Below are 25411 nucleotides of genomic sequence, written 5' to 3'. Positions count from 1 at the left end.
TCGGAGCGCTGAGGGACACAAAAACCACAAATTAAAATGCCTGGACATTGGCATGGACATTAAGCACGCGTTTCATCGTTTACATTACAATTATTATTAATGATTTAATTCCTTTCACCTAGCGCTATCTGTTCACTACCATATTGCCTTACTGACTGAATTAAAACGTCTCCTACTGTTCGCAGAATGCAAAAAATGGTTTGGGAACGTGAATTAAATGACGCTTATAATTATCATTGTGTATCATGGATCAATACAGACATGGGTAGCAAAATAATGCACTAGTGATTATATTGAAATAGTTTTGCCTCCTTTGTGCTGTGTAAAAAAAATATATAGATACTATAAATTATGCTGTACATTCAGATGACGCTCGTTACAACCCCCTCACAAGAATAAGAAATGCTGTTCGCTCTGTCTCTATTCAGATTGTTGCACTGTTGGTTATCTATGGGGAAGGCACTCATCCGCTGAACTACCTTACAGAATATACATAGCTGCCAAGGCTTCAGATTGCTTATGTGTGACATTTTCATAAATTCAGTGAAATTATGAGTGATATTCAGCGACTATGAGTGACACTTTCTTGCAAACAGTATAATGCCACCCACACTTAGTGGTAGCATGGCACAGCCCACTGCCTAGCTTGGACACCTGTTGCTGTGCGAGGCTGCAGAGAAACAATATATTAAACTGAAATTTCAATAATCTGAACTGTCTCACTTGCAGGCGAGAGAGATGGGGGCGATGGGTGCTGCAAGCTGCAGTGGCCTCCTGGTTCGGTCCCTGGCACTTATTATTGTGAATATAAGCACTGCCCTGCCTCATTTAAAGTAGAGGGGACCTAAACCAGTATCACAGTCAAAAACCCTGTCCCGTTCAGCAGTACCACAACACCTTCACGTCACATCTAAGGTGGAGGAACTTTAGGATTGCAAATTAGCCCACTTAGGGAAGTGTCCCAACATTGCTCTTCCTGACCACGATCGCCATGAAAGGCCTGATGGTTGCAGGCAGGAAAAAACACAAATAGTGCCCTCTATGCACTTGGAGACGACCTCTCAGTGCATCAGGAGCATCAAACAACAAAATGCTGACCCGGTCGGAAATACGTTCAGTGGTCTTGAAGAGAGGCATCTTCATACACTTACTGAACAGCAGGTATGATGGGGCACACCTGGTGTTTGGGGTAAGCTGTTCCATGTTCCAGGTGTTAAGAGAAGCATCTTCATACACTTACTGAACAGCAGGTTTGATGGGGCACACCTGGTGTTTGGGGTAAGCTGTTCCATGTTCCAGGTGTGAAGAGAAGTATCTTCATACACTTACTGAACAGCAGGTAGGATGGGGCACACCTGGTGTTTGGGGTAATCTATTCTATGTTCCAGGTGTGAAGAGAGGCATCTTCATACACTTACTGAACAGCAGGTAGGATGGGGCACACCTGGTGTTTGGGGTAAGCTATTCCATGTTCCAGGTGTGAAGAGAGGCATCTTCATACACTTACTGAACAGCAGGTATGATGGGGAACGCTGGTGTTTTGGGTAAGCTGTTCCATGTTCCAGGTGTGAAGAGAAGCATCTTCATACACTTACTGAACAGCAGGTATGATGGGGCACGCTGGTGTTTGGGGTAAGCTGTTCCATGTTCCAGGTGTGAAGAGAAGCATCTTCATACACTTACTGAACAGCAGGTATGATGGGGAACGCTGGTGTTTTGGGTAAGCTGTTCCATGTTCCAGGTGTGAAGAGAGGCATCTTCATACACTTACTGAACAGCAGGTATGATGGGGAACGCTGGTGTTTGGGGTAAGCTGTTCCATGTTCCAGGTGTGAAGAGAAGCATCTTCATACACTTACTGAACAGCAGGTATGATGGGGAACGCTGGTGTTTTGGGTAAGCTGTTCCATGTTCCAGGTGTGAAGAGAAGCATCTTCATACACTTACTGAACAGCAGGTATGATGGGGCACGCTGGTGTTTGGGGTAAGCTGTTCCATGTTCCAGGTGTGAAGAGAAGCATCTTCATACACTTACTGAACAGCAGGTATGATGGGGAACGCTGGTGTTTTGGGTAAGCTGTTCCATGTTCCAGGTGTGAAGAGAGGCATCTTCATACACTTACTGAACAGCAGGTATGATGGGGAACGCTGGTGTTTTGGGTAAGCTGTTCCATGTTCCAGGTGTGAAGAGAAGTATCTTCATACACTTACTGAACAGCAGGTATGATGGGGCACGCTGGTGTTTGGGGTAAGCTGTTCCATGTTCCAGGTGTGAAGAGAAGTATCTTCATACCCTTACTGAATAGCAGGTATGATGGGGCACACCTGGTGTTTTGGGTAAGCTGTTCCATGTTCCAGGTGTGATGCAAGAGGCCGGCACAGCACAAAAATATTTTTCTATGGACAGGTATTAGCACAAAAATAGCGCCCCATTCTATGCCCTACTTAGTAGGCATGTGCCATGCTCTGGACACAGAGGGCGCCCATGTAACTCCGAGGAGACACAGGGACATGTGATAGATGGCTAGGAAGCAGGCAAGCAAAGAAAACCACAATACTACCACTGGCCTAGTGCACAGTGGTGGCAGTAATGCTCACACTCGCACTGTCAGGAGTTCTCAGACTATCAGTAACAGCTCGAGCAGCATGACAGTCTCGGCCTCGGTAGCTGTGCAGCACTAGCATCACGGAAAGGATGCTGCTGCCGGGTCAGCACACCGCATGTGTGCCATATCGAAACCAAATGTTTCACTACTGAATACGGGAGTCTTTACAGTCATTGTGAGAAAAATTACAATGTGTACATTAGGATGCTATCTTAAACCTATTGTACACATTTTGGTAGACTAAGGTTATGTTTTGTACTAATGTTTTATTGCATTTAAAATGTGTAAGTGCATTTTATAATTCAATTAATCTGTTTCTTTATAATTCATTAAGTGTTCTATACATTTCTCCAACTTTTCGATTCTGAATGAGCCTTTGATTGTTTACTGTTACATAACCGCGCCTCGCTAGTTTAAGAGTGCTGCCCGATTTTAACACCTAGTGCAGTTTCAAGAGTTGCATGTTTTCCTGACCTTCTTCTGTGTCACGTGCATGTGCTAATGTCTAATGTCTATAGCCTAAGTTCTATCCACTTATCTGTAACGCCTTTGTAAACGATGACTATGACAGCCAAACAGTGCCAAAGCTTCTGATAACGCTGTCAAATCTAAGCAGCGCGGACAAATACTACCTGACACAGAGGCGCAACTAGAGTCAAATTTCGGGGTGGGGCTACGATAAATTTCGGGGGTAGGGGGGGCTGATTCTCCCAGCAATATGCAGAGCAGAGATGCAGGGACGCTAAGAAGGGGTGAGAAGACACAACAAAGTGTCGTTAGCAAATAAATGGTCTTTTAAAGACCTGTGGAGTACTCGGGTGTGGTTGTGTGTGCCCGGGAAACTCTCTCAGCCGGGCTGACACACACCAGGGGGGGCTGAAGCTCTTTGAGCCCAATGGCGTTGCACGCCATTAATCTGTCCCCTGAGGCCCTAGAAATGCACTTGCCAAACAGACAAACAGATGCCGAATTCAAAAGAAGGGCTGGGGCAGCAACGAAAGGAACAGGGGCGTGGCAACTCTGGGCTGAAGCACGGCAGGCCAGCAACATTCACTAGTATTTAGCCGTTTTTACATATAAATACAGATAAAGGAAAAAGTGTTTTCCGTCTGTATTTATATGTAAAAAATACGTTTAAACGGAAAACCAGGAGCCCTAATCATAATGAATCCATCACACTAAATAAAATTAAAACACAACTTGATGGCTGGTCTCCCCGATTTATAACTTGGTGGGTAGGGTCGAGACCATCAAGATGATGATCACCCCCTAGTTAATTACCTCATTACAAAGCTTCCCCTTACCCTATCCCAAGACTTTCGCCATAAACTAGAAAATATCCTCTCTAAGTTTCTATGGAAAGGGAAAAAGGCTAGTATCAGCATTAAAATGCTACATCTCGATAAATCCCTGGGAGGGGTCAACCTAGCGGATTTCAAACTATATCAGACAGCCTTCCTTGCCAAACAAGGCTCATATTGGCTATCACCTCCCAATGACTACACTCCTGTCTGGCTCGCTGTAGAAAAAGCCCTTTTTAGAAAATTTGCACCAGCATCCATCCTCACTGCTAAGGCGAGTACGGCCTACTGTTCGAAGTCTATCTTTAAAAACACGAGACTTGCCTTACGGAAAATTGATAAACTCTTGAACAATAGCATAAGACGCTCTGACTGGGAGTCGCTGTGGTGCAACCCCTCCATACGTTACAAAGGAAAGCCACTACACAATGAACAATGGATCAGTAAGGGCATATTCTTCCCACATCAACTATTTAGAGACTCTTACCCCCCTCTCCTTTAATGTACTCCAAGCCAAATATAACCTCGATCGAGTGGAGTTTTACTATTTCTTGAACATCAAGACAGCGATCACCAGAGCAATATTATCAACAAAGCCTCCCTCTCTCCCAAACTTTCTTGCTAATCTCAACAAATTAGGCCACCAGGTCTCCAGACTCTGCAAACGTCTACGGCCACAGCACTCCCATCTTAATAAAGATCTAATTCAGTTCTGGGAATCTCACTCCTCACTTCTGATTTCACATTTGAATTGGTCCAAAACCAGGGAGTCGACCATGAGACATAAAATAAGCCGTACAATCCCAGACGAAGTTTTGGCTTCTCCATAAAGCTTTCTGGACACCGGCACGCCTCTTTCTACATAATATTAGAGACAATGCCACTTGCTGGAACTGTAATGAGAAAGATGGGGACCTAGAACACCACCTACTCCATTGTGTATGTGTTACTTCTTTCTGGGACAACATCTTCGCCTTCCTTATCAAGGTTATTTCCTTCTCCCCTGCCAGAGAGCTATCCACCCTGGTTTTCGGCTTCCCAAGAGCCGACTTTTTAACAGATAATGACAAGGCCCTAGTTGACCTTCTCATCACTGCCGCTGTAAAGATGGTTTTGGAAAGACACTCGTAAAGCCTCGTTCAAGTGTTGGATACATTGGGTAACCAATCTGAGAGGTGCTGACAACATCTCACTCCAAAACACCCCATGGCGCCCTACTCATAGACAATTGTGGGTCTCGCTTGACAATTACTTTAGTGCACAGAAACCTCCTTGAACTCACCACACTCCCTCATCCCCGGGCCCATACAACCTCACATTCCAGCTTCTGGGCCTGTCCTGTACATACGTACTTGCTCCCTTTATGTTAATCCAGCTGACCCAGTTACTTCAGGCTCTGGTCTACCTGTGGGTCACTCGTCTTGTGTTGATGCTTCATATATGATGTTTATGCTCGAGGTTACACTGATTATCACCTTCTTCTCTTTTGTATACCTTAATACTTACTACTTATTTTACCCTGTTCCCCCTGATTAGACATCGCCCATGCAGATTTTGTGCTCTTTTATGTTTTGTAATGGCCCCTCATTCTGTTGTTATCCATCAATGTCACTTACATCCTTACTGTATGTTTCTTTTTTGTTCTCTGGAAACAATCAATAAAAAGTTTTGAACAAAAAAAAAGACAGATATAATAGTCTTGTGTGTGCTCCCTCTTTTTGAAAAAATCTTTCTATTGTGTATGAATTTTGGTCATTTTTTATGTAATATACTACTTTTTTTATTGATGATTTTGAGTGATTTGGTTCACTTTTATATAGCTTTTGTACATTTTATTTGTTGCCCTAAATGTAATGTGTAAACACTGGAATTAAAGATCTGAACAATCGGAAAAAAAAAAGAATAACCAGACAAGTGTCTATTGATCACGTTAAAGAACACTATGTGGCTAGTTCTCTACAGCAGACCACTCGAAGGCACCAAGAAAGGTTCAGAATAGTGCCCACAGCCTCTCCCTACTCGGAATGCCGTGTTCCATGGATAAAGCAGTAACATGACTGGCTTGATTTCCCGGCTGGGGATAATTGAGTGCAACACTCTACGCAGAACATTGAGGGGCATATTATCAAGGACAGGCGATACATTATCGCTGCTTTTATCGTCAGGAAACTGCCGATAAGGCGGCGATAATAGCTTGATAATATGCTCTATAAATTCCAATCGAAGCCCATGTTAGATGTGAACACATCTAACATGGGCTTCGATTGGAGTTCATAGAGCATATTATCAAGGCCATTATCGCCACTTTAATCGGCAGTTTCCTGCCGATAAAAGCGGCGATAATGTATCGACTGTCCTTGATGATATGCCCCTTAGTTCAAACAAATACAGCTGATGGCGACTGTATACCCTATTTCCATGGTTTTCTATGAAATTCAACCTGATGCTACATCATTTGTACCCTTTCAAGAGCCTCAAGAGAACAACAATATTTAAAATGACTCTGGTTATTTCACAGATTTTTCAACCCTTTATACAGTCTCTTACCACCAAAGACTGCTTTGCATATGTTAATGGTTTTGGGACAAGTTTTTAATTTCACTGTGGTCCTGCGCCTGGATCGCTTTGGGAAATGTTATTCTCCTTTTGTGGTTGATAATGATACTTATTGTTTAATGGACTTTTTATCCCTGTAAGGACAATTGCCTCACCTGTGGTTCTTTAAGTGTAGGTAGCCTCACTCTTAATCTCTCAGAGCCCAAAAAAGGTTTTACATTGAAAACATTGCAGCTTATCCTGTGCCCCAGTATGGGAAAACATTTCATAACAGATTACGGAACCCTTCGAAATATTCCAATTGCCTTATGTGATAAAAGTTTAAATGAATGGTGTGATAATATCTGGTTCTATATCAGATGATTGGGACCTTGAGACTCTTAAAAGAATGATTTCTGATTTACAGGTATAAGCTACTTTGAATAATAAAGATACTTATTATAAGGAACTTGATTGTTATGCCTACAACACCCATTGTTTCACACATAGGCTATCTATCCTAGAGTAATTCACAATTGCACACAATAGGAACATTGCGAGGACCTGCTCCCTGATAGTCTTTCTAATTTCTTGAAGAAATCCCCCTATTTTCAGAGTGCTGACAGATCACATCCTTCAGCCTACCATTTCACACAGAGGCTACAACAGCTTCCAAAAAATATGATCATTACCAAGAAGCAAATTTACTCAACTGAGTTTAGTCAAAATCATTCAAGGATATGATTTTTGAAAGTAAATGTTAATGAGAAAAGTATTTGGGGAATCCCTTTTTTGCAGGCAGATCTAATGAAAAGATGCCTCATTTTGGGCCTGAATAATTCAGAAAGAAACAATCTATCTAAACAAAACTATCCAACAGACTGCCTGTCTGGGATGTGGAGCAATGAGGAACTTGAAGAAACCTTTTTTTTTAAACCAAAGTTGACTTGACCGTGTTCAATAATTTGCATATCCAAAGAATATGTCTTTCTCACACATAAATGAGATGATACAAAATGGAGCCTATAATCCCACTCAACTGACTATTGAAAACTAGACTTATGGCCTTATGATTCTGACAGCTATATGCAACGTTTTCTTTCTAACACTCCTGGATCTAAAATTAATCATCCAGATCAGTGTTATCAAACACAAACACCTGTAATAGTTACCACATACATTGTAAGTAAGCTGTGCCAATGATAGCTGTAAAGGAACCCTTTTACTTAATTAAGGAAAATGTGGATTTTTCTGATTTCTTTTTGACCATGTTCTAAAAGAAATAAACGTTTTCTCACCACAGGAATATACACTATTTATAATGAATTACATAAATATTCTGAAAAAGGTGCTGCAGAAAGAAATTAGACAGTTAGACCAATAAAACAATGGAATGTACACACTTTCTAAGAGAGTGCACTCATTAAACCAGAATCTGTCCACAGCCCTGTTTCAGCCTTACAAAACTGAAGATGCACCATTTACCGTTAGTGACACTCCAACTATCTCTTGGCTTATGCATGCTTATTTCCTTGCCCATTTAAACCTTTTATTTTCATGACGGTCAGAAATATAAATCCGTTGGCTTGTATGAAACTATGTACAATGCACAATTGATCTATTTATGGAAGTTTGCTTTTTCTTTTGTTTAAATGAAAATGAATATGACTTTTTGCATAGCAGTACAGCAAACTGCAGAAATCCTCTTGGATGCTTCCTTCTACTAGACACCATATCCTTACACAGAATGTGTAGTGCTTTAATGCCAGGGTTAAGCTGTGTTTTACCTGTTTCCCCCATTGCCTCCCTTCCTACTCATCAAGAACACCTGAATAATGGTTCTCATTTATTTCTAGCAAATGTTACCTGCTGTGGGTTGGAACTCAGACAGCGGTACCTGATAACAGTTTCTGAAATTATTCAGTGTGGTGGAATGACCTTGTATTTTCCACCTTAAAATAGCACTAGGCGCATCCCTTGCCTAGTATAAACCTGAAGTCTATGTGTTTTGATAATTGAAACATGTTAATGTCTGTTCTCTTTCCAAAAGATGTCCCTTTGACTTTCGAGGCTGATGTTTATAATCTGCAGACAGCCAGAATTGTTTCAAAAATTCAGGGGCTGTTACACATGCAAGACCCAACACATTTCCCAGATATCGTATGAACGATAATTAATTCATTGGTTTTGTGCATCTTTTTAAAGATCATTGGATCTGGTTTGGTGAATTGTGGCTCAATGGTTAGAGCGGCAGACCCTGATGCAGAGGTCTAGCCCGGGACCAGGGTTCAATTCCCCGCCTCGGCGGGTCTTGGGCTCAAAATTCCACGGACCTGATAATTCTCGCCTTGGTGCCTATTCCAATCATGGAGTCCCACTCTGCAACTCTGGGCAATAGCTTGCTTAATCTCCACAACGGCCCCCACAACGCTAAGGATGCCTGGCCTCCACCTTGGGGGTGCCCAGGAGTGGACACCTCACAGGGAAAGCCAGGATGGGTTCCACAGCGGTATTCGTATAAGCGCCTTGAGACCCTTGCGGGTGAGTAGTGTGCTATACAAGTATCAATTTACATTTACAATTTACATTTACAATTGGTTTGATGCAGTATTTGAAATGATTCTTTCACTTTTTTATTCTTTGTTCTCCAGCCTTCTTGGAGCATTTCCAGTCACAACACTGTTAATCAGCTGAGGTATCATCATCTTTCTCCTGTTCTGACAAGGAATCATCAACATGGAGTACACGTATACAGCTCAACAAATCTGCAGAGAGACTCTAGTATGCTACTTGGGACATGCTTTGCTGTCTGAACTCAGTGAGCACCGGATGCTCACCTATTGCAAAATGGATGCTGCACAAGTAAAACCTGTGTTCTGGTGCATAACCTCACTGAAATAATCTTTGAATTTCAACTGGAACATCCCCCAGTGGCTTACCTTTTTATGGAAACAATCATTAAACCTCTAAATGAGCACTAGAGACAATGTTGATCAATGCATCTGTCCCATCTACAAAATTCTATTGATGACAGAGCAAAATCGCCAGTGGTACTTTCCGACGCAGCTCTTGATTAGTGGCCTGACTCATTGCTATGCTTCGAGCTCAACGGAGAGGAGCTTCAATCACCATTGAGTACCTCAGATGAGCAATCAATTGCTGGTCCATCAAAAAAACAAATTAACAATGAACATGTTCTACATGGATTACCTAAAGACCACACGTATGCCACATGTGCACCCAATGATGTCGACATATAAACTGATGAGGAATTAACTCAAAAAGTGAGTCAGCTAACGAACAACAACATTATTAGACTTATCAGACTTAGGGTGTTCTTCCCCAAAACATTTTGCCTCTCGTACTCCATTTTAATGCTCTTATTTTTGTTGGCCTTGGGACTTTAAACCAGTGTAAATTGCTTGTTATTCCTTCCCTAAAACCTAGTTAAATTGATTTTGATCCAATTGGCATGTTTAACTTACCTATTAGTCCCTTGAAGAGTGGTATACCATGTACCCGGGGCTGTAAATAAATGCTGCAAGTGGGCCTGCAGCCCTTATTGTTCCACCCACTTAAGTAGCACTTTAAAACATGTCCCAGGCCTGCCATTGCAGCTTAAAAGCAGTTTTGAAATGACATATATAATTGGCATTAAAAGTCCTTTTCAAGCCTTAAGCTCCCCTTTTATTACACATAACTCAACCCTAAGGTAGGCCGAAGGTAGCCCTTAGAGCAAGGTGCTGTGTAATGAGAAGGTTGAACATGGACTTTTAAGTTTTATATGTCCCAGTAGAGAAAAACACCTCAACCTTTTTTTCTCTACTGTATGGCCACTCACTACCACTCCTATAGGATACCATTAAGGATTCCTTATTATATTTAATAAGTTATAAATTCCTTTCCAATTGGGAGCAGGCAGCTTGGTGTCTATGAAATTGCAATGGTCAACCATCTTTAATGGTAAAGTCAGATTTTTCATTACAATTTTGAAAAGTGCACTTTCAGAAAGTTGGCATGTTCCTGCCTTTACCCCTTTTTGCGCCTGGCTTGGGTCATATTACTGGGTGTAATTGACAGACTTTGTGAATTCCTCCCAGCCAATCACACAATAGAGGGATTAGGTGTGCCTGGGTGGGCCATCTGATAGCAGGATGGGGAGGAGTTGAGCACAGCCCTATTTGCAACTAAATAGCTTATACTTTGCCTTCACACAAACATCCTTCCGACCTCACCTCACATTGTCACTGCAGACAGCTTGGAACCAGGGCAGGGGAGTCAGGAAATTCCTTGCACTTCAAAGCTACTGTCTAGAAGCGTCTCCCTCCTTCCAGAACAAGGGCACACAAGCAAAAAGTAGGACGTCAGGCTCCAACTCTTCAGTGCACCTCTAGAGCTGTGGATACTATGCCAGGAAGAAGGACTGCAGTGCTGCTAATAGAACTGCCACTCTGCTGGTCAGCTGATCTGCTGCTGCTTTGCTAGATTGCTTTCTTTCTGCCCTGATGACCTCTTGCCTGGGGGGTAGAAAAACACAACCTTCAACTTCATCCTGACTCGCTGGCCACCTTCTTCCACCGCAAGATCGCCGACATCCATGACAGCTTCAACGTTCCGACCACCCCGACTACCACTGAGACATCCACCACAACCACCCGCACCAACCGCCTGCTCTCCTGGACCTGCATCAACGACGAGGACACCAGCAAGATCATGAACACCATCCACTCCGGATCACCATCAGACCCATTCCCACACCACATCTTCAACAAAGCCAGCACAGCCATCACACCCCAGCTCCGGAAAGTAATCAACATCTCCTTCGAGACAGCAACCTTTCCGGAAAGCTGGAAACACGCCGAGATCTACGCCTTACTCAAGAAGCCCAAGGCGGACCCCAAGGACCTCAAGAACTTCCGTCCATCTCCCTGCTCCCGTTCCCGGCGAAGGTCATCGAGAAAACCGTCAACAAACAACTGACCCGATACCTCGAGGAGAACAGCATCCTGGACCCGTCGCAGTTCGGGTTCTGCAGCAACCATAGCACCGAAACCGCCCTCATCGCCACCACCGACGACATCAGGACCCTGCTCGACAACAGAAACAGCGGCCCTCATCCTCCTGGACCTGTCAGCAGCTTATGACACGGTCTGCCGCCGCACACTACGAACAAGCCTATACAACGCTGGGATCCAAGAGAAGGCTCTGGACTGGACCACCTCCTTCCTCTCCAGCAGAACACAAAGCGTCCGCTTCACCCCCTTCCGCTCCAATGCTACTGAGATCATCTGCAGCGTACCCCAGGGCTCATCCCTCAGCCCAATACTGTTCACCATCTACATGGCACCCCACGTCACCCGACAGCACGTCATCAACATCATCTCCTATGCCGACGACACCCAGCTTATCCTCTCCCTCACCAAAGACACTGCCAAGCCAACCTCCACGAAGGAATGAAGGCTGTCGCCGATTGGATGAGGAACAGCTGACTGAAGCTGAACTCAGACAAGACAGAGGTCTTCATCCTAGGCGCTACCCCTTCAGCTTGGGACGGCTCCTGGTGGCCAACAACACTAGGAACAGCCCCGACAACCACCGACCATGCACGCAACCTAGAGGTCATCCTCGACTCCACCCGCTCCATGAGTAAGCAGGTCAACGCCATCTCCTCATCCTGCCTCAACACCCTCTGAATGCTCCGCAGGATCTTCAAGTGGATCCCCACCGAAACAAGAAGAACAGTTACCCAGGCCCTCGTCAGCAGTAGGTTGGACTACGGAAACGCCCTCTATGCCGGAACGTCGGCCAAGGTCCTGAGACGACTGCAACGCATCCAGAACGCCTCGCCACGTCTGATCCTTGACATCACACCCCACCTGAGACACCTGCACTGGCTCCCCGTCAGCAAGAGGATAACCTTCAAGCTCCTCATCCATGCACACAAAGCTCTCCACAACACCGGCCCAGCATGCCTCAACACACGACTCAGCTTCTTCACCCCCACCCGCCAGCTCTGCTCCGCCGGCCTTGCCCTCGCCACAGTCCCCCCCATCTGAAGAATGACCGCCGGTGGTAGATCCTTCTCCCACCTCACCGCCAAGACCTGGAACACCCTCCCCACCAACCTACGGCAGACACAAGACCTATTGACCTTCCGAAGCATCCCCCCTCCAGCACCTTGAGACCCTCACGGGTATGCAGTGCGCTCTACAAATGTCCTGATTGATTGATTGATTGAACCCAGGGCTACCAGAGTGACTCCAATGTCTTGTCTGCTGGCCTCCTGATCGGAGCCTAAGAGACATAAAAGGCTCGCCAACATCATGCAGCAGCAGCTGGACTAACCTGAAGTGAGTTCCTGACCCCAAGTGTACCCCCTCAGGTCCTGGATGCTTGGTGAGGCTCTGAGGGGTGTATTCAAGCTTTTTGGCTCAACATTCATCTCAAGGGACATCGCAGCATTAGGCTAGATGGAATAACTTTTTAGAATGGGATGTAGTAAATAATAGGTACAAATCAGGTTTGGAGCCAAAAATCAGAAGGTGTCACTACTTGTGTCCTCAAAAGAACCACGTCTTCAGTTTTTTCTGAACCTCACGTGATTTTCCATGAGACGAAGCTCTAGCAAGAGGTTGTTCCAGTACGTAGATGTCAGATAGGTGAAGGAGCGACCCCCCGTTCTGACTTTTCTGATGTGTGGAGTTTTGGCTACGATGAGGCTGCCAGACCTAATGTCGCGAGAGGGAACATAGAATTCCAGTTTGTCCTGCAGTATTCTGGAGCCAAGTTTATACCACACTCTGTGCGCATGGCATAGGAGCTTAAACTTGGCTCTTTGTCTGATAGGCAGCCAATGTAAATCTTTCAGACAGGCCGAGGCCAAACTGTGCTTAGTTTTGTTGCAAACCAGCTTGGCTGCAGCATTCTGAACAGCTGGTACGTGGGAAAAAATATAGTTAGCCATGCCAACATAATGTACATTTCGGTAGTCTAGATTGATGGTCAGTAGGACCTGGGTAATGGTTTCCACCAGTTTAAATGGATCCACCTGAAAAGTCTCCCGAGTAGTTTTAGCATAGCAAAGCTTTTGCCACAGAGAGCTTGGACTTGGTCCTGCATGTTTAGTACATTATGTACCAGGATTCCCAGATTTTTCACCACACGTTTAGGCATAGGGATAGTTCAATTTCTGGGGCCACCAAGTTGTGTCCCAGACTGAAGATGCATTGCCAAACAGTGGTGCGTCTGATTTGTTTGGAATGGGTTGATATCCAGTCCACAGTTTCTGAGAGGCAGTGGTTCAGATTGCTTTTGATGGTCTTATAGTTCGCCATGAATGCAATCAACAACTGGGTATCATCAGCGTATAACCGGATGTTTAAATTGTATTTTCTACCAATCGTAACTAGGGGAGAGACATACGCATTAAATAAGGATAGGCTGAAGGAGGCTCCCTGTGGAATACCGCATTTGATAGTTTTGGGGTTGGAGGAGAAGGACCCCATTTGTACTGGTTGGGTCCTGTTCAGCAGAGAAATGTTGAACCACTGAAGAGCCTTAGAATGAAGCCCTTTATTATGTAAAGTTCTTAGTAGTTGGTCATGTGAAACAGTGTCAAATGCCGCTGACAGGTCCAAAAGGATCAAGGCTGCAGCTTTACCCTGATCGAGCAAAAGTCAGATGTTGTCTAGTATGGCCAGTAGGGTAGCCTCTGTGCTGTTGGAAGCACAAAAGCCAGTCTGAGTAAGATCCAATAGCCCATTTATCTCAAAGTGGTCGATTAGTTGTCGGTTTACCAATTTCTCGAAGACTTTGGACAGGTAAGGAAGTTAGCAGATTGGTCTATATAATATTAGTAACCTCTATGCCAGCTTGTTTTTGCCAGTGGGGATACAATAGCTAGTTTCCAAGACTCAGGGAACATGGCAGTATCTAGTGACTGATAGAAAATGTGTGTAACATAGGGGCAAAGAACTGGTATAAAATGAGAAAAGATAAAATGTGGACAGGGATCGAGAGGAGAACCCAATTTGACCTTAAACATAGCTTTAGCAACTTGTTCCTCCGTGAAAGAGACAACATTTCCTAAGTGAGGGCAGGCACCAGGATGAGGTTTTAGGGATTCCCTGTCAGTGTCCCCAGGAGAAGGTTTTTTATTAAACGTAGAGTAGGTTTGGATAATTTTGTCAGAGAAAAAGTTGCTAACACTCTCACAGTTGTCTGCCGATGGGGTCAGCCAGCTCCCATCTCAGAACCCCCCGTCCTGCCTTCAATCATGGACGGTGCTCCACTACCTTTCTGCTAGGCTTACAGAAACACCACACACTCACATACACAGCCACCTCCCTTCTCAGAACCCACCTACCTTCTTTCAAATATGTATTGTGCACTTCTTCCTTTTGGCTAGGGTCTGTAAAACTCAGTATGTTTACATGCAACAACACTCATCACCAAAGGAGAGGCAAAGGACTGAATGGGCATTGATCACTGGTTTAATCACCCTGGGTACAGAGGAGTTAAAGATCACTTGGTGGTGAAGTCAGAATACGTCTGTTTGTTGATTTCTTTTTCAGTCAGTACATTTTTCTAGCTACTGAAGCCTGCATGTGTGATTTGTGACTGCCATTGTGTGTTGTGGATCCGTGTGTGTCTATAGGGTTCTCTATTTGAGCATTAAAGTGTTTGTGTGCATCAGTCAGTGACTGCATGTCTGGTAGTGTCTGGGTGCCATGTGCCCTGATATTTGTAGGTCATGTGCGCATTGACACGTGTGTGCCTGGACTGTGTGTGTTTCTGTCTGTGTGTTGAACTGTGTGTGCATGAATGCACGCAGGTGTGCAGCTATAGGTGCGCTGTATATGGATATGCATGTTGCTATCTTCATATGGGTGTACATGTGTGTGATCTATGCCAATATATGCACGCACAGAACAAATGTTGGAGCTGTTGGCTTTGTCGATGCTTTTTATAAAAGGCACTATAGGTCGCTCTAATGGTTGCAGGTCCATTTGTCTCCTGTCTGTCTGTGTCCTTCCAGTGTAACTCCCAGTTGTTTTAAACTTTGTTGCAGTGCCCGAGGTGAAGTGCTTTGCAGCCACAGCGTGTGATGAGCTTGTCAGGCTGCAGTTGGCTCTAAGACTCGTTCAGCAAAAGCAATGAGCCTGGCCTGGGAGGGACAAAAGTGCTTTGTGCTATTTTCACAACAGGTTTAAATATGCGCCATGAGATGCTTAAAACATGTAGGACTTGAAATGAATGTTGATAAATGGTCACTCACCTGCCTGAAGACAAGAACCTCTCTGGGCTCAGTGACCAGGTGCAGCCAAGAAACTTCTGACAAGAGTGGCCAGGCTGCAGCTGTGGAATAAAAGGCAACAGCTGGGATCAAAGTCTGAATTCTGGCCTCCAGGGTGATTGCCACATGCGGACATGTAAACAGTGCAGTTTAGAGGAAGCAGGGTTAAACACACAGAATGTCCTTGGCAGCCCCCTGGAGTTCATGCCAGCTTGATTACAGCTTTTGTCTCCTCACAGTGATGGATGGCTGTGCCCTCTGTGCCCTCGATGTGCTGAGGGGCTTCAGCTGCTGACCCTTCTCCAACAGTGCACTGAGAATGGGGCACATGTATGTGCAGGTCCATGCCGCCTTCTTTCGCCCCCCCCCACACACAGATTACAAAATGTTGAAATCTCGTTTTCAAAGACTGTGATGAAATAAGGAATTACTGGGTGAATCAGACCCCGGATTACAGTTTCCATATCAATCCCTCATGTATTTGTGGCCCCTCAGGCTCCGGTTCATCAGGGATTCGATTTTCCTCCCCCTGGTTTACGCCCCCCCGTATGGGTAACTCCAGGGTATGGGCGGATTGTCCTGTTTTATGAGTGACTTGTAACGAGGGCCTTTATTGTCAGAGTGAAGTCCCTGGCTGTGGGTGTCCTGCTGAGCACCACATGCCCCCTGGTGAGATGGAGGCCATGTCCATCAGAGACAGAGAGAGTTTCATCCTGAGCCCACCCTAATACCCCCGACCCCCCACGCAGAATCAGAGATTAGGGAGAAGTGATGCTTTCCCAGGGGGAGCCTATGATACTGGAGCTGCTGTGGTAACTGCATCTGTCTGCGCAAAGGATTCAGGATAAGAAGCCTTGGTGGAGTCTTAGAAGGAAATAGGTGCTGCAGTAAACAAGCATTGGCAAAGCCAATAGGTCTGGCACTGGCTGCCTAACTATGAACTTTTCCACTGCTTGTTCCCTTTCAATCGTGTTTAGAAAAGTGTAACAAAAGTCATTCAAAGTTGCATGCATGCAGATGCACAGGTAGTGATCTCTGAATCACTTTAGTTTCCAAGATTTAAAGATTGGTGCTGCTCATAGTGCACACATGGGCAGGGCCACGGTGCAAGCACCAGCAATGCTTGGTGAGTCTCTAGCAGCCTTCACAGAATAGAACAAGCCCTCTAAAGGACAACAGGTCTGACGTTGGCATGAAAATACACCCATCAAACGTAGCACCTTAATTTAATTACTAATCGACTATACTGAAAAACTAGTCGCAAACATGCCCTAATATCTCTTTCCATGGTTATGAGAAGTGTGCACAACTCTTGATATTCTTTAGTGGAGCAATCAGGGTGGCGCAGTTTACAACTATGGGCAACCAAAGCTAACAATGCATTCATAAGTGTTTGATTAGCTAATATTTTATATGCCTCTGTTGTGTGTGGTACCCCTGCACTGTTATCCCATACTTCATTGTACCTTAAGATGTAATCAGGCACTGACTCACCAGGCTTCTGCAACATGGCCTTGACCTGAGAAAAATCACCAAGTTTAACTGGTAGGCCATTAATTGTGTCCCTGATAGACTCTAACCAATTTATCAATCTATATTCTGTGACAATCATATTATTAGTCAGTTTTGTCCAATCTCTTTCCAGTGGAATTTAGAACAAAGACCATCTGTAACCATATGCTTTTTTTAATAACATTTCCACATCTCAAGGGAGGGGGTATAGGAAATACGTATTTTATGAAGTCATTCATAGTATTTCGCACTGGCAGTTAGCAGGTCAGGCGCGTCCTTAGTCATCTGAGTCTTCTCCATGGGGGGCCATAGCTTTAGCATGGCTGTCCCCCCAACACTTTTTTTGGTGCAGTTATGTTTTTATATTATTTTTTGTCCTCATTTGTCATAAATAGTTAAAGTTTGGAGATAAAAAATTGGCTTTTCGGCTTTTCTTTGGGCAAACAATGTATGAGGGGTCCCATCTCTCCTTTACGGAGGGGATGTACAACATCTTCAACCTTCTATTGGCCTAGCCGCTTTACTTTTTTCTCCATTACCACAAGTATATACTGTGGTAAATAAAATATTACCCTATCATAATTTCTAGGCATAAACATGCATCATGCATTAAATGAGAGGCAGAGTCCGTGGTATCCGATTCAAAAGGGCTTTATTCCAATAACTCGAGTTAAGGGAGAATCTGTTCCATCACCACTAAGGTTCAGTAAGGGTCTTCTAACATTATTTGTAGAGTACATACATTTATACATTTATTCTTGTACATAGGGAGGAGCGCTCCAGGCAGAGCAAGAAAGAAAGAGAGATAAGAGCATGTTGGCGTGAATGAGGGTGTACACTTGATGAGTCATAGGTGGGTGATAGCTGGGTGGCTACATAGAGGAGGAGTTACATGGCCAGCTGGAACTTTGCCCTACTTGTGCACGCAACTTGATCATGACGTGCAATTGACGTGTAACTGGGGGGAAAGCTGACTTTAAGTCTAGTAGAGAAACCTTCAGTGTCAGGGCGACCAGCACGTCTGGTACATCTGATATCTTGAGTCGGGGATGTATTATCTGAAGCAAAGGTTGCTCATCACTAAAAGACAGAAAGGGCATATATTTCTTTGTGCATTGCATGGGGGCTGTGAGCTTTCTACGGATGCAAGTACTGTAATTTCATTTAAACAGAGACAAAAAAGCTGGGCCCTATCTCTGCAGATGGATTCTGTTTACCTTCCTCACCGGGCAAGAATGTGATTCTGTACAACAAGCAGATAACTATTTTGCAAAACACTGTCTTGGCACCCCTTGCTGGGCTTCTCTCTCTCTGAGACAGAAAAATGCAAGGTCAGGGATACGTAACTGTAGCTTTCAGAGTGTCTGAGCCATGAAAAACACTAATTCAGAAAGTGGCTCAGGCTGAACCACAAAAAGGGTTCATCTCGATATTTAAACGTGCACAATGCTAAACCATGGGCCTTAATGCTAACTTAACTTTGTTACATGGGAGACTTAATTACTGGCATCTTAAAGCAGGACATGATTGCAGAGGCCTTGTAATTCAGGCCACTACGAGAAAATGCATGGGTGACATGCACATACATGGAACATAGGGTACACGCAGGGGACACATTGGTCAGGCAAAATTTCATTTTCCTCATTCCCTCCTTGTCCCCTACTGTACCTTTTAGGACACATCTATATTCATGAGACCGTATATTTGATCATACAGCATAATTTGCTCGTCTTTGATCCTTTGTATACTTGGATGTGGAATACAGGCAGTTGCACACAGGCCGCAAATGGCCGGGCCACACTGCAGACAGAGACAGCAACCGAATATCATAAGTAGTATAAGTCCTAGGAACGACACCACTTTCCATCCCCAAGCCGAAATTACACCCCAGAGCCAACTGGACCAAGTCCATGTGCCTGGGTCTTGATGTATATCATGAGCAATCTTGTGGAGTCTTGTTATTGCTGCGTACACAAATGGCGCGTTATTTGGGATGAAAATGCAGCAAGTGGAGCCAATCACTCTACAGGCTCCGCCCCTATCCGCCAGTATGACGTCAAGAACAAGGCGGTTCTGAAGAACAACAAGTCTAATGGCAGACTGCTCCTGGGTCAAGTTCGCCAGGGCAGATGCAGTTACATTTACAACTGTTTCAAGAGTCCTTGTTAACCTGCGTATCAGTTTGCTGTTTTGGACGGGACCTATGAAAAAAAAGAATCCTTTGTTGAAATCTGTATATTGCTCCCAAGCTGTTTCAGTCTGATCGATCCCTGAGGTATCTGTCTCTCTCTTTTGTCTAACATACTCTAGTCGTGAATCTCGTTGATAATTGGATGGGGCTAGAAAAACGGGTGGAAGCAGGAACGCTATATAACATGTCCCACCCCAGTCTAAGGGCAGATGTACATAGGCTGTCTGACCGCAAATGAAATAGGTATGGCGTGATGTTTTGAAAGAAGACTGTCCTTTATCATTAAACTCTACTACGGCTTTACACTCACTGTGTCCCATATGTACTGAACCTTTCTTGGTAACACACAAATTACCTTTTGCTGGTAAGACTGAAATAAACGGTGGACCTACATTTTTCAAGGGCTGAACATTTAGCATTACAAAACTAAGAGATGCATTTCCTTGCTCATACTCTTCATTTTCTAGATCTGTTTCCTTTCTTTGGGGAAATCCGTCTTTGTCTGGAAAACATGCCTTATTCATTACTTTATTCAAGTTTCCATAAATCCAGCCATCATTATTAGCTATGTACTTTCTATCTATTGAGGTCATTAAGGCAAACCATGCTCCACACGAACCATTGTGTGAGAACGGTAAAGGAAAGAATGGAAGAACTCCCTTCGTTTTTTGGTAAGGTGGCAATTGGCCACATACCCAGAAATCAGTCGCATTGCTGGTCTGGTGAGAATGGTGTAACATTCGAATGAAAGTATTGTTACGCAGAGCAAGACGATATGACAGTTCATGAGGTGGCAGGTCACTAAATGTATGCTCTACGGTGTTGTTAATGGAAGAGTGCATATGTGAGGCAAAAGGAGGAAAGAAAACATGTAGTATTAAACTGATACATATTATAACAATGCATAGAAGAAAAAGAATAATCAAAGAAACTATACATCTACTGCGTAATATCTTGCAGTACTTTGTTTTCATTTTGTTTTTCCTACTATTCTCGTCTGTGATCTTATACATGTCAGAGATCTAGTCTAACCGATTCACCACCTAGTGGGCTTAAACAATTAAACTACGTCTGACTTACTAGATCTTAACTTAGACCTATACTCTTGCTGTGGAGTCTTTTCTAGCAAAGGCGGCGCAAAGTCTGTATTGTCCTTATTGTCTGTATTGTCATTATCCTTTATCAAAGTTCCAGATTGTCCAAAGTATTTCTTACAATGCTGAGCGTGAAGCCATCCCTTGCGTCCCTCGACTTTGATTGCAGTCCTCGTGGTCAGTAGTACTAACTTCGGCGTCTTCCAACGTGGCTCAAGGGGGCTTGAACGATCAAAATTCCGAACACAAACGAAATCACCAGGGACAATGGCGTGTTCCTTGACCTGGGTGTTGTCAGGGAAGGCGGCAGCAACCTGTGAACGACAAGAGAGTAGTGCAGACATCAAGGAAGCCAGGTAATCTGTCAGCATGTTACTGTCAACATCAGTTATCTTCTTAGGCATAGGCGTACCCCACATATTTGGCGGTCTACCGAAAACCACTTCGTATGGAGATAGGCCTGTTCTGGAATGAGCTACCATACGCATGTAAAAGAGGGCAACCGGCAAGGCTACCATCCAATCCACGCCTTTGTCTGCACAAATCTTTGCAAGTTTCGTCTTGATTGTCTGATTATGTCTTTCTACAAGGCCTGCTGCTTCAGGGTGTCGTACACAATGGAACTTCCAACTGTATCCTAACAGAAGAGACACGTGTTTCATTAATTCAGAGGAAAATGGCTGCCCGTTATCTGAATAGATGACACGGGGCAAACCATATCTGGGGAAGAACTCGCGCACCAATTGCCTGGCTGTTGTCACAGCAGTATAATCTGGAACTGGATACGCTTCTGTCCATCTGGATAGTGCACACACAACTACCAAGACATACTTGTAACCTCTACATCTGTCCATTTGGATATAATCCATCTGGAGGACCTCAAAAGGGTGGTCAGGAGGATGAAATCCGCCTTGTTCCACCGGAATGCCTTTACCTGGATTGAACTGGCAACAGATCATACATGTTCGTACTTTCTGTTTCGCTGCTGCACGCATGTGCTTGTTACACCAGATGTTCTGTAAGCTGTCTAACATTGCCTTCTCTCCCAAGTGTGCTGGACTATGTGCTGTGTTTATGATTACTTGTACCATGGAATCTGGAAGAAACCATGTACCTTTTCCCTTAGTCATCCAACCTTGGTCAGTCTGGACCCCTCCTTGTTCTGTCCATTTCTTTATCTCATCTATAGTGGCATGTGTCTGTATGTCGAGTACATCTTGAGAAGGATCCCCGACTGTCATGCATTTTGTCAGTAATGGTACCTCTGTCCTTGTCGTGTCTGTTGGTGTCTGGGCTGTAAGTTTAGCTGTTCTGTCTGCCAGGTCATTACCCTGGGTAATGGTGTCTGTAACTTTGGTGTGAGTTCTGCATTTCAGGATAGCTATGGCTGTAGGTAAATGTATTGCTTCCAACAGGGCTTGAATAAGCGGACCATGCTAAATTTTAGCTCCATGAGAGGTCAAGAAACCTCTCTCCCTCCAAAGTACTCCGAAATCATGAACTACGCCAAAGGCATATTGTGAATCTGTATAAATGTTCACTTTCAAGTCCTTAGCTCTTATGCAGGCTTGTGTCAGAGCGATGAGCTCTGCTGCTTGTGCTGACAGTGTGTCTATTCTTTGTGTCTCTATGACTTCAGTAGCAGTGGTCACGGCATATGCTGCTACTAACTCTCCTGCACTCGTTCTCATGCATGATCCATCTACATAGAGTGTTAGGTCAGGGTCTGGAAGTGCAATATCTGTCAGGTCTTGTCTTGGTTTCGTCACTATATTCATTACTTCCACACAGTCGTGTGGTGGTGCATTTACTGTACTTGAGGGCAAAAGTGTAGCAGGGTTTAGAATGTTGCATCGTCTGATCTCTATGTGTGGTTGAAATAATGTCAGTTCATATCCTGTCAGTCTCGCTACAGTCAAATGTTGTGTCTGTGTCCTGTTTAAGAGAACTTCTACTGAATGTGGTACTTGTACTGTCAGAGGGTGTCCTAGCACTATCGAGTCACTTTGTCTTATGGCTAGGGCTGTTGCTGCAACCGATTTCAGGCACACAGGCAGAGCCTGGGCCACTGGATCTAGTGTACTAGAAAAATAAGCGCAAGGCTTGTGTTTTCCTGCTTGATCTTGTGTGAGGACAGATAACGCTGTTCCGTCCCGTTCAGTTACGAAAAGCATGAAAGGTTTGCTGTAACATGGAGTCGCTAAAACTGGCGCTTGACATAATGCTCTTTTTAATTCCTCAAATGCCAAGGTATGTTCTTGTGTCCAAGGGAGGACAGTCGAGTGGCTGCCTCCTGTGTAGTTAACTGTATGAGTGGTTTGGCTAGATAGGCATACTGGGGAATCCATTGCCTACAGTATGAAGTGAGGCCAATAAAGGCACGTACTTCCTTTTGTGCCTTTGGCTGCGAAAGGTTAGAAATGAGCTGTATACGTTCTTGTGTTAGCTGTCTACCCTCCTTGGAAAGCAAGTGTCCAAGGTACACCACTTGCTTTTCAGAGAATTGCAACTTCGAAGGGGACACTTTGTGTCCCTTATCTGCCAGGAAATGTAAAACTGTCAGTGATGCATTTTCGCAGTCTGGTTCTGATCGTGCTGTAATTAGGATGTCGTCTACGTACTGTATCAGTGCTGTGTTGGTAGGCATATAAATACTGTCCAGCTGTCTTTTTAATGCTTGACTGTAAATGCTAGGACTCATTGCAAGAGCGAAACTCCTGCCAATTATTCTGTTTAGACTACGAGGGAAAAACTATTCATTTGCAAGCATGCCTTATCTGAAGTCAATGAAGCTTTCAGTGCTGACTGTAAGGAAGAGCAACTTGACCCCCTCCTTATATAAACATTTCTCCGCGGAAAGGAATTGGAGTATGGCCAATAATAACAAGACAGGCACTGCTCGGCTCTCCAAGAGGGAAAAGCCCTCCCTTCACAAAATATCTTTCCCTGGGAGCCAGGCCACCTCAAGGTCGAAAAACACATTCTTTGTAATTCAAAACATATCTGCACCCAGGCCAGAGAGCTAACCAACATTCTCTAACTTAACTGAAGCAAATTTAAAACGTGATAAAAAGCTTCCTAAAATCAGTAATTAATAGGGACATATATTCTATTTAGTAACTTAGACACATGCTAGCATTTTAAAATAATTATATCATAAAATATTGTCACTAGCTGCAAAGGAAAAAAAAGAAACAGAACAACATGACATGGAAACACGTCACATTTTACTTTCTGAAAATAACATGTGAAACACCATAATTTTGCATTGCATAACCAAGATTTTCATAATTAAGTGTGCAAGCTCTTCTATTCTACCTATTAAAAGGGCCAGATTCATCATTTTTCAAAAAGCCATGTTTTCTAATTGAGTGGATTAACTGTCACACGCTATTCTAAAGGTCAGCTTGCATTGGGAAAATAATAATGTATATTTTGCAGAACATATTTCTTATTTTAAAAAAAACACAAGGTTGCATTACACTAATTAAAAGCACATTCTATGATGGGTCTGTTTTATATTTTCTTCTCAACCGTGAAAACATTAAAGCACCCTCCGTGCAAACCCTTATCTCAATCCGACTGGTTTATTTACAACTTACCGACCTCTGAGTCAAACACATTAAATCAAGTGTTCCAAGGCAAAACCCACACAAATACGTGGATAGAATGTTAAATGAACACATTTTTCACTCTCCATGCAAGATGTTACCATTTCAGTCAGCAAGCTGACAAAGCACATAGGCAGACCCAGCAACCAATGAAAAGGTTACATCGAACCATCATTCATCTAAACACTCACTGACTTTTAGTGCCAGCTCACATAACCATGCATGTTAAACAGCATGTTAAAACAAATACTGCCTTCTCAATACAAGATATTAACCCTTTGGCAGCTGAAGCACAATCATTCCCCAATGACTGCAGTACATGGGAAAGTCATGAACTCATTTCTCCACGTTATCACATAACACGTACGCACATCTTCAAAACGTTTTCTCCAAGCACTTGAAAGAGATCCAGCTCTCTCCTGCCTAACGTAATGATAACATGCTCTGCACAAACCATAACCACATGGCGCTATTCACAAGCCATATTCACAAGAAACTCAATAAGTTATAATAATGACATGCTCTTCATTAACCATATTTACAAGGAGCTATTTACAAGGAACTCCACAGTAAACTTATATGGCCGATGGGGGCCGAGGGAAATCTGCGTTTACGTAGTCCGGTGCGGGCTCTTCTAGATAGGAGGAAATAAAAGCCTCTGATGCTGTCGGCTTCATTTCTACATACTCTAAAGGGTACAGGTGGTGGCGTTCGCGACCTACTGGGACTTACTGAGGTGGTCACTCTAGCTAGTTCTTCTGAGAGGACGGGATAAATACCAGTAACGACGGCATTTCTTTCTCTATCAGTCTGTTCTGTTTTGACCCGCTCCTCCTCCTCCCGCAGTTCTTTTTCTTTGGCTTTTTCCCCTGCTTGTCTAGTTCTATCTGCTTTATTCAATTCTTTCTCTATTCTCCTATGTGACTCTTTGCGCCACAATTCAATGGCATCTTTCTGAGAGGGTCTTGACTTCTTTTTCCATAGCGCTTCCTCTACTCACATATAATGACCAGGTGTGTCTCTAGGCGGGATGTTAACTGACTCTTCTAGTATACCTTTCCTGGTCCCTATCTGACGTAATTTCGAAAACAGTGGCATGTTGAAACCAACACAATGGAAACACAATATTCACAAAAATAGACTGAAACACTCAACAATCATTCACACAGAAACAAATATTAAACACTAAAACAGTTACAACCTAAACTGATACAGAGAGCTAAACATGTACTTGAAAAACTTTATGCACTGAAATACAGTACAGCC

At 43.9% G+C, this 25411-nt stretch overlaps 1 protein-coding gene across 1 annotated transcript in view; it reads right to left on the bottom strand.

Annotated features, from left to right (window-relative positions):
- The window catches only part of LOC144752363 (butyrophilin-like protein 9), a 416572-nt gene extending 400802 nt beyond the window's left edge, over positions 1–15770 (bottom strand). Inside the window, exon 1 of the mRNA XM_078640298.1 lies at positions 15720–15770. The gene's annotated coding sequence lies outside the window, so the exon portion shown is untranslated. The remainder of the gene's footprint in view (positions 1–15719) is intronic.
- Positions 15771–25411: the final 9641 nt, after the last annotated feature.

Source organism: Lissotriton helveticus, chromosome 5_1, assembly GCF_964261635.1.
Source record: "Lissotriton helveticus chromosome 5_1, aLisHel1.1, whole genome shotgun sequence".
In the NCBI taxonomy this organism is placed as follows: domain Eukaryota; kingdom Metazoa; phylum Chordata; class Amphibia; order Caudata; family Salamandridae; genus Lissotriton; species Lissotriton helveticus.
Note: the sequence above shows the minus strand (reverse complement) of the source record. Positions and strands in the feature narration are given on the sequence as shown.